Source organism: Hevea brasiliensis, chromosome 17 (assembly GCF_030052815.1).
Source record: "Hevea brasiliensis isolate MT/VB/25A 57/8 chromosome 17, ASM3005281v1, whole genome shotgun sequence".
Taxonomy (NCBI): domain Eukaryota; kingdom Viridiplantae; phylum Streptophyta; class Magnoliopsida; order Malpighiales; family Euphorbiaceae; genus Hevea; species Hevea brasiliensis.
Genome location: NC_079509.1, coordinates 54,135,212 through 54,153,888, shown reverse-complemented (window position 1 = coordinate 54,153,888; position 18,677 = coordinate 54,135,212).

Sequence of the window (18,677 nt, the reverse complement as noted above, 5' to 3'; positions counted from 1 at the left end):
ATATATTAAATATCTCATATAACATGCTATATATGGACTAACAAATGAAAACTATTTAAATAATTAAATATTGTTTAATTGAAAAACGATAAAAAAATTCAAAATCAATTTTTATAATAATAAAATATTTCCTATTTATTTGATTATTTCAATTAAATCATCATAAGTTGATCATAATGATAATAATAATAGGTATTAATTAATATTAGAAAATTAAAATAAAAAGAATATTAAATTATTAACATAAAAAATAATACATATTAATTATAAATATGTTAAATCTCTATATTTTATTTTTATAATTTTTTATGTAAACTATAATTTTTTTTCACTCAAATTTTTTAATAAAGATTTTATAATAAAAATAATAGAAAATATAACAATATAATAAAAATATTTATTAAAGATGGAGAAATAACATTTTGTTCGGACCAGAAATAATTTTAAAAAAATAAAAATAAAATAAAATAGAAAAGTAAGGAAGAAAAAGAAAAAATAATCAATTTATTTTAAATTTTCGGTTTCAATTTTAATTGACATTTTTTATTTCAATCTTTCCTTTTTTATTTTATTTTCTTTTTTTTTCTGGTTTTGGTTCTCAAATAGTAATTTTATTTTTATTATTTAATTAAAAGTGCAAATTAAAAGGTTTGTTTGGATTCAATTTTGATTTTAATTTTGATCTTGAAACTAATTTTACATTTTCAATTTATTCTAAATTTTATTTATTTATTTTAGGAAAAAGAAATATTCTATTTGGTTTTAATTTGTTGCCATTAATTTTTAGATATATATATTTTTTTTGAAGAAATAAAAGAAAATAAAATCAATTAATGAGGAATTAATTTTATTAAATTTCCTAAGCCTTTTTATCTACCTGTACAAGGAAACTCTTCCTTTTTCCTTTGATTGCTCTAACTCAATTTCACGTGAAAAGAGGAACATTTCTCTTCCTTTGACTAAATTGTCTAAGCTTTTTATCTACCTGTACAAGGAAACTCTTCCTTTTCTCTTTGATTGCTCTCTTGAAAACAACCTAGTTTCATGTGAAAAAGAGGAACCTTTCCTCTCCCTTTGATTATCTTGAAAGGACAGAAGCCTCTCTTTAAAAGGGGAGAACGAATCCTCTCCTGAGGAATATGGAGAGCAATGTCATTAGCTTTCCTAGAAGGGAACTCATCTTCTTTCATCTCAAAGGTAAAAACGTTGTATCCTCCAAGATTTGATTATCGCATCAGCTGTCTTCTGTCTAATTCTTAATTTTGCTCCAAGGATTAAGGTCTCTTTCTTGATCCTAAACAACTTTGTTAGATTAATTTTCATTCAATCTTAATGGGTTTTGTTAAAATAAATAAATTTATGGCTTTGATAAGATGATGTTTGAAATTTGTATCTTTAAAATTTATGTTGTTTTGAGTTGTTGAATTGATTTCTTTTTGCTTTGATAGTAATTGAGAAAATGAAACCTTGATTGTTATTTGTTGGTAATCAATTATGGGGTAAATTGAAAACTTACTATGCTAGATGATTTATTGATATATGAATTGATTGTTCAGTTTTATATGGGTTTAAAGATTGTCTATTATGTTGAAATGAGATGTAAGTATTCGGATTATTTGTAATTTACGGACTGTAGAAAACTTGTTAATTCATTTTAGATCTCATCAATTAATTTTTATTCATTTATTTTATTTTATTTATTTTATTATTTTATTTTATTTTTTTCTTTTTTGTTGAGTCCAAATATAAGGCCTTCAAGTGGTATTATGTTAGTAGGGAGTAGTCAGACATTTTTTTTTAAAGAATGGGTTTTTACATCGGGTTGTAGTTTGGATAGATAATTTTTTTAAAAAATAGTGACAGTTCCATTGTAAATACTGAAAATAAATATTAAATAAACAAAATTAAAATTAATTAAATTTTTGAATTTACTAATATTTTCATCATAAATCTTGAAAAACAAAGTAAATAAACAAATTAAATTAAAGTAAAATTTAAATATCGGAAATCTAATGATAATTTTATCTTAGGTCCTGTTTGTCATGAATTTGAGATTAATTATTCTAGATCTATTGATAATTGCATCTTAGACCTTGTAATTAAAAATATTAATTAAAAGGTTAGTTGGGATTTATTGATAATTTGATCATAAATCCTAAAAACAAAAAATAAATTGGAAACACTACAAGAAATATTAAAAATAACTACGAAAATTACCGACTACAGAATTTCGTGGGTAATTTACCGATGAATTACCGACGCTTTACTGACAAAAAGAGAAATAAAATTTAAACTAATTTTTACCGACTAATTACCGACTAAAACTTTACCGACGATGTAATTTCGTAGGTAAAATTAGCGGCAAAATTAGCGACCAAATAATAAAAATAACGACCAAATGTTTCGTCGGTAATTACCAACAAAACGCTTTTCGTAGGTAATAGTAAGAAAAAAATAGAAAATAAAATTTTAAAAAAAATACCTACGAAAAATTTTTCGTCGGTAATTACTAACAAAAAATTTTTCGTAGGTAATATTAAGAAAAAAATAGAGAAGAAAATTTCTAAAAAGCTAAAAAATTTTATCTACGAATTTTTTTCGTCGGTAATTACCAACGAAATGTTTTTCATAGGTAATATTAAGGAGAAAATAGGGAAGAAAAAAATCTAAAAAGCTTGAAAAAATTTTAGCTATAAATTTTTTTTGTCGGTAATTACCAACGAAACGCTATTCGTAGGTAATATTAAGGAGAAAATAGAAAATAAACTTTTTTTAAAAAATACCTACGAAAAATTTGTCATCTGTAATTACCAACGAAAAGTTTTTCGTAGGTAATATTAAGACAAAATAGAGAAGAAAATTTCTTAAAAACTAAAAAAAATACCTACGAAAAATTTTTCGTCGGTAATTACCAACGAAAAGCTTTTCGTAGGTAATATTAAGGAGAAAATAGGGAAAAAAAATTTAAAAAACTAAAAAAATTTTACCTACAAAAAAATTTTAGTCGGTAATTACCAACGAAAAGCTTTTCGTAGGTAATATTTAGAAGAAAATAAAGAAAAAAAATTCTAAAAAACTAAAAAAATTTTACCTACAAAAAGTATTTCGTCGGTAATTACCAACGAAATACTTTTCGTAGGTAATATTAAGGAGAAAATAGGGAAAAAATTCTAAAAAACTAAAAAAATTTTACCTACGAAAAAATTTTAATCGATAATTACCAATGAAAAGCTTTTCATAGGTAATATTTAGGAGAAAATAGAGAAAAAAATTCTAAAAAATTAAAAATTTTACCTACGAAAAGTATTGTCGATAATTACCAACGAAATACCTTTCGTAGGTAATATTAAGAAGAAAATAGGAAAAAATTCTTTAAAAACTTAAAAATTTTAGCTACAATTGTTTTTGTTTGTAATTACCAACGAAATGATTTTCGTAGGTAATATTAAGGGGAAATTGAAAATAAAATTTAAAAAAAATACCTACGAAATATATTTAGTAGGTAATTCGTCGATAAATCACATAAAATGTGAAATTCCCACATCGTTTGATAATAGATTTGAGGGTAGTGAGTTTGTCTATAAAAAGAGAATTACTCTCTAACATAGAGTAATTGTGGCATAGTCACATATATGGGGCCTACGTTGGGCTCCACTAGTAATTTTTTTTAAGTCAATTAAATCTTAAAAAATTATAAATTAAAATAATTAATATTTAATATTTAATTTAAAAATTAAAAAAATTTAAAATTTAAAATAAATTAAAAAATTAAAAATAAATTAAAAAAATTTGAAAATTAAATTAAATTAAAAAATTTGAAAATTAAATTAAAATTTATTTTAAATTAAATTAAATTAAAAAGTTAATTTAAATTAAAAAAATTAAAAATTAAATTAAATTAAAAAATAAAAGACTAAATTTAAAAATATTAAATAAAAATTAGCTACAAAAATTTGTTTTCACAGTAATTACCAATGAAAAATTTTATCGGTAAATAATCGGTAATTTATAAGAGCAAAATCTCCTACTAAATTATCTACAAAAAATTTAAATTTACCTACAAAATAATTCATCGTAAATTTAGCGACAACATTTTTTAATCGGTAAAAATTACCTATGCTAGTATTTGTGGACGAAAAAATTTCGTAGGTAATTCGTTGGTAATCATTGATTATCTACGAAATTTCAGTATATTTGGTCGGTAATTTTTATAGCTATTTTTTTAATTTCTTGTAGTGAAATGAGCGAATTGGATTAAAGGAACAAGATCTTCGGTCTAATGATAATCGATTCGAGACCTCACAAAATCATATTAATTTGTTAGGCTTATTGATAATTTTATCATAAATTCTAAAAATAAAAATCTAAATTAAAGCTTTGGGGTTAATCGTAATTTCACTTTAAATCCTATTTAAAATAAAATTTTATAATTAATTCTTTAGGTTTAATGGTAATATTACCTTAAACCTATTAAAATAAAATAATTAATCTAAATTTTGGGTTTTAATGGAAATTTCTTCTTAAGCCCTATTAAAGTCCAATGGAAATAAATTAATTAAACCTTTGGGTTTATTGATAATTTCATCATGGACCCTAATTAGTATTTGATGGTAATTTCACCTTAAACATATTTAAAAAAAATCAATTGTTAATTAAAATTTGTTGGGTTAGTTGATAGTTTTATCACCTAAATATAAGTATAACCTTAAACCCCATAAAATGCACTAAAATATAAAATTAAAATAATTAGAGGTCTAATAATAATCTCATCTTAGACCTTTTAATTACAAAATTTGAAATTAATTATTTCGAGTCTAATGATAATTGCATTTTAGACCTTAGGATTTAAAATTTAGAGTATTATTAGTATTTAATGATAATTTCATCTTAAATCCTACAAACTTGAAATAAAGTATATAAAATCTTTCAGGGTTTAATGATAATTTTATCTTAAATCTTATAAGTCATATAATAATCAAGATTTTAGAGTTTAATGATAATTTCATCTCAAGCTCTATGAATAAAATAAAACTAAAATAATTGGAGGTTTAATGATAATTTCATCTTAAATCCCATAAAATAAGATAAAATAAAGATCATAGGTTCGATGATAATTGCTTCTTGGACCTAAAGAAATAACAATTAATTGTTTGTTGGGCGTAATTATAATTTCGTCTTATACCCCATAAAATAAAATAATTAGATTAATTTCTCTTAAACTATTCTAAAGATAATAATAAATTCAAATAGAATATTATTCTTGTATAGGAATTATTTAACTGATCGAAAGTTATGAATTTTGGAAAATCCAGCTTTTGGGGGCATCTCACTAAATCTCTCGGTCAACTTATAAGTAATATACGTGTTCAACTCATAAGTTGCATTCGTATATAATTAGGCACACCACACACATAACACCCTCGATCATTCAGACACCAATGATGGGATCAACAAAGGAGAGTTGAAAGTTTTCACGATCTATTGAAATCTCTAGGAACTGAATAATACCTTTCTCAGATAAAGTTTTAATCACGGAAAGGGAGAAAATTAATAAAATGTTAAATGGATATCATTTGCATCAAATATATGCTTGATTCCTTTTAGTAAGATTATATTTAATGTCTCAAAATATGTCTAAGAGGGGGGTGAATTGGACAAAAATAATTTTTTGGTTCTTGCTCAAAACCTTTGAAAAATTGTAGCTCAGTTCAACCTAATTTTCTACTATGAAATGTGTGTGTGATACTGCTCAAATAATTAGTTGATACAAAGTTGGCTTAAAAATATTCAGTATACTGATCTGATAGAATATATTAGTTCTCAGTAAAAATTTTAGTAATCTGAATAAAATCACAGCACAACAAATAGAGCCGTAAACAGAATATATCAGTTGACAGCATATATAGCAGTAAACAAATTACATCAAATTCCAGCAGATTCAATAGTAAACAAATTATCTCAGTTTGTAGCAGAGTTAACAGTGTATTGTATCAATTATCAACTCAGCAAAAAATGATTTCACCAGAAAATAAAAGTGCATAAATTTAAAGTGTAAGGGTTGAGATAATTGAACATTGAATTTTTATAGTGGTTCGGCCTAATTAACCTATATCTACTCTTTTAAAGATCTCACTTTGAGTCTTCACTTCACTATTCTTCTCTTTTAAAGGCAAGAGACAAAAAGCTCTTTATAAATCTTTATACTAAAGCTTTTACAAGTAGCTTCACACTTCTATCAAGTGTTATCCCAAACACTTTTCGCAATCAAGCTTCAATAGGTGCTTGAATGACCTCTCATAAATGCTAAGAAGGTGTTTAAAACTCTATCTCACTTAATACAATAGAATCTATAAAGAAGAGATGAGTAGGTATGCCAGTAATGAGCAATAAAAATAATTAGAGCACTTTGAATGAAAGCTTTAATGATCTTAAAAGGTTAGGAACAGTAGAGAAACTTTCATTAAGTACAAAATGGCCAAGGATAGGTGTATTTATAGCTTTGCATCATTTCTGACCGTTTGAGAACTCATTTGAACGTTACAATTTAAAATTTCAAGAAATAGCCATTATTTTATCATTTTCTGTAATATTGTGCAGAGTTGAGTCAATTAGCAAACTAGTTAGCATACTAGAATCAGTAGCAAACCAGTTAACATACTAGAAAGGCTTTTCTGCATAACTTTGAAAATTTTAAAACTTTACACCAAATCATAATAAAATACTTTTAGGCCATTGATAATTCAAAACAAGTTTTGAAAACTTAGGATAAGAATTTGAGGGGTTAAAAATAAGTATCATTAGCTTCTACTCCTAATTCTTTTCACAAGTAATCCTAAAAGTTCAAACTAACTTCTATACTATATGTACCTTCAAATTTAATCTTCAATGCAGCCTTGAAAGGTAACATTTTCTTTCTTCTTTGTTTTTAATTCATCTTGTGTTATCTTAGAATGTCATCCTTTCTTTAAAACACAAGTTCATCATCAATTCCATGAATCTCTTTCTTTATCCTTAGAAAAGCAGAACACTTAAAACAAGGCTAGTTTAATTCTAGTTAAGTTTTGTTATCATCAAAATTTATGCTCCTTTGAGCTCATGGGGTTAACAATCTCCCCCTTTTTGATGATGATAAAACTCAATTGAATCACCATGTAAGAATTGAAAAGTGTGAGTATGTGTATGAATGTATATGTATGAATGTATATGTGTGAATAACTCCCCCTATGTATATACCTATATCGACACATATTAACAAATAACTCCCCCTTAATAATTCCAATGAAATATTCATAAACATTTTTAGTCACAAGGAGTTTTAGGCAAGTATGACAAGAATACTAACAAGATATTTTCACAAACAACATATTAGTCACAAGCTATATCAACAATATCAATCATTCACTTCTTCCCCTTTTTGTCAACATCAAAAGAACATGGGAGAAACTATGTACATATGTATAGACCAAAAATCTATTTAAGTGCAGTGAACTAAAACATAGTAGATAACATAGTAAACTAATTAATGTTCAGAAAGCTAAAAATAGCAAAGAGAGTAGCAAAATAAGAAATAGACTGTCAGACAAAATAAAATCAGTAACCATCCAGTATGGTGATCTGTCCCTTCAGCCTAAAGCTTCTTCTAATTTGTCTCAGAGCAGCCATCTTCACCCTTTTTGGCTTGATAGGTTTATCAATTAGGGTTTGTAAAATTTCAACAACCATTGTAGTTCCAAGTGTTAAAGGTATAATAGGGCCAGGAGCCAACTCAGATGCAGCAACAGTACTAGATTCTGTAGTAAGCTTTTTGCCAGTTTTAGCCTTTTTGCTAGATGGTTTGCCAGTTTCTTCTTTCTGCTTACTTCTTTGTTCCTCTTTAGCCGATTTACTTTTCCTTTAGCAGGTGCAGCAGGAGCAAGAGTCTGTAGTTCCTTCTCAGAAGCAAATCCACTCATACCATCTCCATTTCCTTCTTTACTACCTCGTTTTCCATCACTATCAATGCTAGAGTCTTTATCATCTGATTGTTCTTCCTATCTTTCTGTTTCCTCTTCTTCCTCTTCTTCCTCTGCTGTTTCCTTCTCTTCTTCCTCTTCTTTTTCTTCTTCTTCTTCTTCTTCTTCTTCTTCTTCTTCTTCTATTTGTGGAACAGAGTCAGTAGCAGCAGCCTTACTAGTTTCTCCAGTTTCAGTACTTAAAAGACCCAAATGGACTTTTATTTTTGTTAGTTGATCCACAATTTTATACATCATCATCAAAGTTCCGTTAATCTTAGAATCAAGTGCATTCATTAGAACATCTTGAAAAGATCTAAATTTCTATATTTCTCCAAATTCAATCTCAATAAACTGCCTTAAATTATTCACTTCTTCCAGAATTCCTTCAACATCAAAAACATCACTTGCACTACCCTTAGAACTAACACTTTGTTCAAACCTCAGTTCCTGCCATCATCATCTTTCTGCAGGCTTGTAATTAGGATCATATTCGTTTTAAGTTTCTCAATTTCCAGGGATATCCCAAAATCTCTAAATAAGCCATTAAGAAGATGGGCATAGGGTAGTTTATAAGGTGATTTCCATTTAATGATTTGTTTCAGCATAAAGTAGGCAAGATTAAACTCAATTTCATTCACAATATGCCAGATTATGAATAGACCAAGTGTTGGACTACCAGTTCTAGGGTTCAGTACATAAATGATGAAGCTGTGAAGAATTTTAATGTGTTGGTGAGCATGGGTAATGCTGGTTTTATCTTTCACTTCCCCTTTAAAAACTTCTGCTTCAAAATCTCCCTTATTGAAACCCCCAACAGAAAAGACTTCTTTGTAAGAACAGATTCTATTCCCACTGTTTGGGATGCCTAAGGCTCTGGTTAACCTTTTTACTGTCACCTCATAAACTTTTCCTTTCATTTTAACTTTAAAAGATTCATCACTTTTAGCATCATCAACTCTCAAATTTCTATAGAATTCTTGAACTAAATCCACATATATTCCCTCAGTGTTAGAGCATAATTTGTCCCATTTTTGGTATTCAAATAGAGACCGTAAAGGAACTGACACTTTATTAAAAGAAGGCCAGTGAATATACCTTGGTTCATGAATGGCCCTTTCCATAAGCACAATTGGAGCTTGTGAAGTCTTTTTCTTTTTAGAACCTTTCTCCTGGACCGGTTCACTGGTCCTCTTCTTAGACTTTTCTTTTGTTTTTCTAATGACCAGAGGAGCTTCTTTCTGTGTAGGAGGAGGTGATGAAGGGACACTGGCATTGGCAGAATCTGAAAATGATGAGGGTGTGGTAACATTTTCTTTGCCATTCCTTTTGACCATGCCATGACCAAATTAGGAAGTGTTGGGCAGTAGGGATAGATAATGCTAGGTTCACAAAATAAGCAATGTGAGCAGTCAACGTATACTCATTAAAAGAACAACAACAAATTTTTGAAGCATTGTTATGTAACATTCAAATTTTCAGGACAGACAATAAGAAATTAGGGTTTTTGAAAATCAACAATAGATTCATAATTTTAACATATAGTGCATTTTGTTGTCATGAGAATACTCAATATAAAAAAGCCCATCAACTAATTTCAAGAAATATTGAAGATGTATCATAAAAAAAAATAAATGCCGCAACAATTTCACAAAATAGAATACCTAATGCTTGTAGAGAAGACACAAGTCGATGAAAACAAGAGAGGATGCTTCAAAAAACTTAACCCAAAAAGAAATTAACTTGAGTGATTTCCTTTGGCAGTAAGAGATATCAGAGAATGACCAAGAAGGATTTAGGGATTTTTTGTTTTAGAGAATGCGGAATGAGGGTTTTTTTACAGAGCAAATGGGTTTCTGACATTTTAAAGAAAATGAAGGGAGATGATGGTTGAGAGAGTTATGAGTGAAACAGGTTAACAAGAAAATGGTTTGATTTTTAATTAGGTTTCGGGAAGAGATGCATCATAAAAGAAAGAAAATTTGAAATTTAAACTTGAAAAGATAGAAATAGAAGTTTTACAGAGAGATTGATGTTGTGTATCAGTGGAGAAGCAGAACAGATTGATGGTTTTGCAAGTTTTTGAGTCTCGCGCTAGAAATTATGTTCATTAATATATGAAAAGTTTTTTTTTTCCCTCTAAACACATAATGAAACATAGTTTTAAACAAAATGGGTATTTAAGTAATATGACTATTAAAACTACAAAACAGGTGCTCAAGAAAAGAGAAATAATTTCTTAATTTCAGTACCATCAAACTTCACTACCAGTTTGTCGACAAAAAATTAAGAGCAGTGGTAAAGCACTTAGCAAACAAGGAAATTAGCAAACAAGTTAGTATGCCACTGTGATTAAATTTTGCAGAATACTGTTCATGTTAGATTAGACCTAGAAATTTTCAAATTTCACCAAAAATTTCAAAGCACATTATTAGCACCACAAATCAACATATATCACTTCATTTCATATAGGAACACAAATATGCATCAAATATCAAGCAAGAGCATCAGTCATTCCAAGTTCTCTTCTTATTTTGCAAAAAGTTTTCTCATTAAGTGACTTTGTAAAAATATCAGCAAGCTATTTTTCAGAAGGGACAACTTCAATTTGAATATCACCATTTTGAACAGGGTCGCTAATAAAATGATGTCTAATTTCAATATGCTTGCTTCTAGAGTGTTAAACAGGATTTTTTGATAAGTTTATAGTACTAGTGTTGTCACATCTTATGGGAATGTGATCAAACTTGATTTCAAAATCTTCAAGCTATTGTTTCATCCACAAAATTTGTATAACACAACTTACAGCTGCAATATATTTAGCTTCTACTGTAGATAGTGCAACAGAAGTTTACTTTTTATTATGCAATGAAACTAATGCATGGCATAGAAATTGATAAGTTTCAGAAGTGCTTTTTCTGTCCAATCTACTACTAGCAAAATCTGAATCACTATAACCAATAAGATCAAATGATTCACATTTTGGATACCACAAGCCAATGATTTTAACTTTACTCTTATCACCAAATTTGACATAACTTTCTTCTTTCAAAGTAAGATAGGAGAATTTTCCTTTATTCCTTGTCATGTGCCTAGAGCAGCCATTATCTATGTACCAGTGTTCTGTTTTCAGCATACTCCTTAGGCAGACCTAAAATCAGTTAACTGTCTTTAGGTACCCAAGCAACTTTGGGTCCTTGTGTGTTAGTAATATTAGATAGGGTTCCTTTAGGTACCCACACTTTTTTTGCCGTAAAGGTTCCTTTTTTAATAGGATAAGCATTAATCATATGACCTTTATGATTGCAATAAAAGTATGTAATATTTGGTTGAGAAGAAGATGAAGCTTTAACAAAATAATATTTGTATTTTCCATATTTCATAAATCCATCATAACCAATTCCAAAATTTTCATTTGGAAGTCTTTGATTCCCAAGAAGTATATCAAGTGTTTCTTTTCCTTTCGTAAATTTAGTTAAATCTCTTATCAAATATTCAACTTTTGCTTCAAGAATTCTGATTTTCTCAAGAAGTTGTTCACAAATTTCTTTTGATCTTTAAAGCTCATCATTAACTTCTTCAAACAACTATATTTGAGATTTGTAAAATTCATTTTCCTTTAAAACCATACTCAAAGAAATATTTTCTGATCTTAAAGCACAATTTTCATGTCTCAAAATTTTGCATTTCTTTTTAAAAGATATATATTTGTCATATGTCTTTACAAATGCAAGTTCTAACTCATCAACATTAGAAGGTTCAAGATTTAGCTCATTATCACTATCTTCAATGTGTGAGCTTTTACCTTTTTCTTCAATTGCCATCATACAAGTGTTTGCAACATCTTTATCACTTGTGTCATCATTTGATGAAGAGTCACTATCACTCCATGTTGCTGCCATTGCCTTTTTATTTTTATCCTTTCTAAGCTTGTTTTTCTTCTTTAATGTAGGGCACTTTGGCTTGATGTGGCCTGGTTTGTTACACTCATAAACAAAAAATTTCACTTAAGTGATTTGGAGTTTTTGGAGCATATTTCTTTGTGATCTTTTTGTATTTGTTTTCTCCTTTTCTAAATGCCCTTTTGAACCTCTTGACTATCATAGCCATATCTTCATCATCATCACTTGAAGCACTTGAGTCATCACTTGAATTAGCTTTGAAAGCAACACTTTTCTTTTTCTCATCAACCTTTTCGAATATGAAGGCTATACCTTTCTTTTTCTTTTGATCACCTTCATTTTCATCTTTCTTGTACATCATCTCATGTGCAATGAGAGAACCAATTAGCTCATCATAGTTATAGTGGTTTGGCCTAACTAGCCTACATTCACTCTCTCAAAGATCCCACTTTGAGTCTTCACTTCACTATTCTTCTCTTTTAAAGGCAAGAGACAAAAAGCCCTTTACAAATCTTCACACCAAATCTTTTACAAGTAGCTTCACACTTCTACCAAGTGTTATCCCAAACACTTTTCACAATCAAGCTTCAATAGGTGCTTAAATGACCTCTTATAAATGCTAAAAAGGTATTTAAAACTCAATCTCACTCAATACAACAGAATCTATAAAGAAGATATGAGTAAGTATGCCAATAATGAGCAATAAAAATAATTAGAGCACTTTGAATGAAAGCTTTAATGGTCTTAAAAGGTTAGGAACAGTAGAAAAACTTTCATTAAGTGCAAAATGGCCAAGGATAGGTGTATTTATAGCTTTGGATCATTTCTGACTATTTGAGAACTCATTTGAACGTTACAATTTCAAATTTCAAGAAAATAATCGTTATTTTGTTGTTTTCTGCGATGTTGTGCAGAGTTGAGTCAGTTAGCAAACCAGTTAGCATACCAGAATCAGTAGCAAACCAGTTAGCATACCAGGAAGGCTTTTCTGTATAACTTTGAAAAATTTAAAACTTTACACCAAATCATAATAAAATACTTTTAGGCCATTAATAATTCAAAACAAGTTTTGAAAACTTAGGATAAGAATTTGAGGGGTTAAAAAAAATTATCATTGGCTTCTACTTCTCAATTCTTTTCACAAGCAATCCTAAAAGTTCAAACTAACTTATATACTATATGTACCTTCAAATTTGATCTTCAATGCATATTTGGAAAGTAACCTTTTCTTTCTTCTTTGTCTTTGATTTGTCTTATGTTATCTTAGAATGTCATCCTTTCTTTAAAACACAAGTTCATCATTAATTTCATGAATCTCTTTCTTTATCCTTAGAAAAGCATAACACTTAAAACAAGGTTAGTTTGATTCTAGTTGAGTTTTGTTATCATCAAAATTTATGCTCTTTTGAGCTCATGGGGTTAACAGTATTTAATAAAATGACTGATACCTTTTAAAATTAAAATTAAAATTCATTTGGCTTCTATTTTCAATAGTGTGGTTTTAAAAAATATATGAAAATAAAAATAAAAATAAAAAACTCTTAAAATAAAAATATATTTTAAGATTCATCATCCGTTTCAATCATTTTTTTTTAATTTAATTTTTCAAGTTAATTTCATTCCAAACAAGATTTTATTCTAACAAATTTAATTTTCAAAGAACAATTTAATTTTCAATCAGAATTTTGTTTTTAAGCCAAATTTAATTTTCAAATAAATTTTATTATCTGTCAAATTTAGAAGCCTCCTTTAAAATAAAAATTTTCAAATAACAAAATATAGAGTAATAATTCACTTTAGGGTATTTTCACTTACTTGTGTATTTGACTTACCCTAAAAGTGAGTGTAAAGCGTGGGCGTGAGGCGAAATATCATCCACTAGAATTATGTAAAATGCACCAAGTAATATCCAGGAAAGATGGTGGAGTCACAATGGTCTCACTTAAGTACCACCTCCTTAGACAACATTTCCTAGACATGCACTTCATACAATTCTAATAGAATCAAACCATTGGTAAGTACTGTCTTCCCATAATACTACCACGGTACTAAGGATTTATGCCACGAAGGCATAGATAGACAGAAGTTGTCACCCGGGTAATAACCAGGACATATTCAGTATTTCTTCAGAGGGTCATGGATGGCAACTTACTTCTTGCAGAGTTTCCACAATCGTCATTACCATAGCCCAATGTCTAGGTTCGGGATAGTGGGTACGTAAGGGGAAGGTGTTAGGCACCCCTTACGCCTAGTCTAACCTCGTTAATTCGAGTACCAGTCATCTACTAATGTTTCTATAAGTCTTATTTATTATTCATCTATTAAACTTTATCCTAAAAATGCAATTCTAATCCTATACAAGCAAGTAATTCACAAAAGGTTTATTATCTATAAACAATTTTCATACATAAGTAATTCTTAACTCTGAGGTTGTTAATTATTTAAATGATATTTACCGAATGACTAAAATTAATTTATTATTGAGAATTTAATTTACAAAAAAATTCAATTTTAAACAATCATAAGTTTCTATTTAACCTAATTAATTAATTTTTCACTAAGTTACCCTAAGGACAATTAAACTAAATTAATTATGTACATGTGTAATTTATTCTAATATCACATAAGGCCCAAACAATCACAACCTAATAATGATTTCTAACATGCAAATTTATTTTATAACTACCAAGTATTAAATTAAATTTATTTTACATGCCAAGGTTAGTTTAATTTACAAACAATATTAATTTTAATTTACTAAGTATTTATTTAAATTAATTACATGCAAAAGTCAGTTAAATTAAAAACAAAGTTAATTTTAATTTACGAAATAAAAATCCTATTATTACTACATTTACATGCCAACAATTATTTTAGGAATTTAGGACTACTTACTTATCGATAATTACAGTTGCCATTGGGACAAGCTACCCTTAAAAAAGGGCATTCTTTTCTAGCATGGCAATGATATCCCTGGCTTACTCCCGTTTAGCTCCATGTAAGCTCCACGCAAATGCCCTCTTTGATACTTACCTTAGTGCTATCTACCAATTTTGTTTGTAATAAAAAAAATAAAGAAACTAAAGAAAATAAAGAAAATAAGAAAATACAAATAACAATTCACATTGAAGTCTAAATCTAGTCTTCTAAAGGGATTAAAATTCCTAATCAATTACAACTAACTAATGGTCTAAGTCTTCTAACATAATCCAAATACTTCATAACACCTCTTGAATTAAAATAACATAGAAAAATAGATCAAATATCAATTAAAACCCAAGAACACACAAGAACTTCCATAAACATACAATTTCAGATTTTGGCAGATTGACAGTAGTAAGAAATCCGATTTTTGAAAAATAGTTAAACATGCCTAAAATCATGAAAAAATTACATAAAACAGCCAAAACATTATACAAGATCATAAAATTTATAGACCAAAACAAAACCCTTGCCAAATGGTTGACACAAATTATAATTTTTTCCAGTAACAGAATCGTACCACTTTTTTGTAAAATTCATAACTCATTAACCACAATAGATATGAATACAAAACCAATTGGAAAAAATTCATAAGACTTTGAACTTAATTTTAGATACCTGATTCGCATAAAAACATAAGAAACAAGAGAGATATGGGCTTTACAAGTCGGGTATGCTGCAAATCAGATTTTGCAGGAACATTAACTTTAAATAGCCATAACTTATAAAATACAAAAGCTTTTTTAGTGATTCTTGAGCCTAAAGTTAATAAAATTTCGTGGAAAATTCAAATATAATTTTAATAAAATTTTTACAGATTCAGAAAATAACAAAAAATAATAAAAACATGAGAGATAGAAAACTAAATATATGCAGAGTTGTATATCTCCTTAAATTAAACATGATTACATGATTCATATGAACATGCAAGATGAATTAAAAGACAAAGCATATAAAATTAAATATTACGTGGCATAGATCTTGAAAAAAAAATAACAAAAACTAACCTTTGAGAAATCATGTAAGAAAATCTTCTTGAAGAAAAGAAAAGAAATAAGAAAGAACTGAAAGAGTTTCTGAATATATCTAAATCTTCTATAGCTCTAAGGTATCTCTAAATAGTCTCCCCCCTTCTCTTATCGGTATTTATAGGGTTTTGAGAGAGAGGTATGATAGCGTTTGGAGTCCTATGGTGATAAGGTTCAGATAACTTAAACAACTGGGATTGAGGAATTTGGGTGAGACTGCGATATGGGTAAGGTGTTTCAACCAATAGGAAGAGAGAAAAAAAAATGGGCAGCACCAATAGGGAGTGAGGAAGAGAGTGGAGCCAAGGGGGGGGAGAGAGTTTGTATGGGAGAGGGATAGAGAAAATGATATTTTCTTATTTTAATTTTCAGAAAAAGAAAAATTAAATGGGTTCTATTTAAAATTCCTAACTAGGCTTTTTTAGGCTCATGAGGCCTAATTAAACTTAATTAGGTCCATTTAATAACTACCCATATTAAATTTAAACAAAAAAAAATATTTAAATTTAATTAAATTAATTTTCCAAAAAAATATATTATTATTCTTTTTCCAAGATCATGCCATAGAATTAATAATTCAGTTCCATGCCTCTAATTACATCTTACAATCATATAATTTTTTTCATCATCGGGTTCCTCACGGCCTCAATGCACATACTTATAATAAATCACAAAATAAGGGTCAACAGTGAGACATTAAAGTGTTCCAACCTTTTCGATCTAAATAAGGAATAGATATTGTAAATTAATCTCCATTTCAAATCATTGAAATTAATTTATTTGAGCATATTCTTAAATCCATCTACCATTTTGGGACGATGTGGGGTGCCTAACACCTTCCCTACACGTATAAGGAGCCCAAACCTTGAATATCTGGAATAGAAGTTGATCTTTTTCTTTAAAACAAAAGTTTCAAAAACATAATAAAAGGTTTTCTCTATTTTTTCCATAAAATTAGAGTGGCGACTCCTTACCTTTTCACTTCTGTATGAATTGTCTAGCAATTGCAAAACACATTGCGACAAAAAATATGAAATAATTTAAGGTTGATTAAATTATATGATAGTTGATTATGAGATCATAAATTAATAGTCAATTTTCTTTAAATTAATAGCCATTAATGACCTTTTATTATTATTATAGAAGGTAACATGTAGCAAATAATGACATTCATAAATGAATTTATAAAAAAAATAATATAAATAATTTTTCAATATTACATTTAATCATAAAAAATCTTAATTTTTTAAAAATTAAATTTTAAAGAAAATAATAATTTAAATCATAAATGTTAAAGTTGTATTATAAATAATAATGACAACTAAAAGATAAATAAAAAATTAAATAATAATTAGTATTTGTAAAATAATATAAATAATTTTTAAATATTATATTTAATTACAAAATTTCTTAATTTTTAAAAATTAAATTTAAAAAAAATAATAATTTAAATCATAAATGCTAAGGTAGTATTGTAAATAACAACGATAATTAAAAGAGAAATAAAAAGTTAAATAATAATTAGTATAAAAGAGAATATTTATGATTGATTCTAATATTATAAATTAATGGTTAATTTTCTTTAAATTATTAGCCATCAATTACCTTATTATTATTATTATTATTATTATTATTATTATTATTATCTTTTAAATTATTTATTATTATTATTATTAAGGGTAACATGTGATAAATAATATTTTTACGTAAATAAATTTATAAAAAAAATAATATAAATAATTTTTTAATATTAAATTTACTAATAAAAGGTCTTAATTTTTTAAAAATTAAATTTTAAAGAAAATAATAATTTAAATCATAAAAGTTAAAGTACTATTGTAAATAACAATGATAATTAAAAGAGTTAATTAGTATTTATAAAATAATATAAATAATTTTTAAATATTACATTTAATTATAAAATGTTTTAACTTTTTAAAAATTAAATTTTAAAGAAAATAATAATTTAAATTATAAATGTTAAAGTATTATGTTAAATAATAATGATAATTAAAAGAGAAACAAAAAAAAAACTAAATAATAATTAGTAAAAAGGAAAGTTTTTTTAAAAGGTGACACGTGACAAACTTTTCAAAGGAAGTGTTACGTATCATTTTCTTGGAAATACCACTTCATATATATATATATATATATATGTGTGTGTGTGTGTGTGTGTGTGTAATTTGGATGAGAGAGGTACGGGGAGAGATAAAGAGGTAGAAGAAGAGAAACCAATGGGGGATAGAAAGAAAGACAAGGAGAAAGAGACAGGACATCCAAGAAGTATAGAAACAAAAAAGTAGAGAAAGAAACAATGAAAGAAAGGGAGAGAAATGGGTTGGAGCGGAGGGAGAGAGAGAAAGAAACAAAGAGGGAGGGAGAGATAGAAATAGGTGAGAGAAGGAGAGGAACCAGAAGGTAGAGAAAAAAACATCGAAAAAGAGAGAGGGTAATTTAAGAACTATAATATCTTTTTTCTCATCAAACTATCACAAAGAGCTTTGAGTAATAAAATATTTTATTTGATTATTTACTGAAATAATTGCAAAAACTAAATAATCTAATTTTTGAGATAAAAAAAACCAAAATATTAATACAATAAAACTTAAAGAGGTACACAGTAATTTATCTTAGAAATATGTTTGGTAGAAAGTTTAAAAATTTGCGTTTGGTATGAGGTTAACAAGAGTAATTTTTATCCTTATAACTTTTAACCTCGTTAATGTTGTTTAAATATTTAAAAGAGACTAGGTTAACTTTTAACCTTACTAATA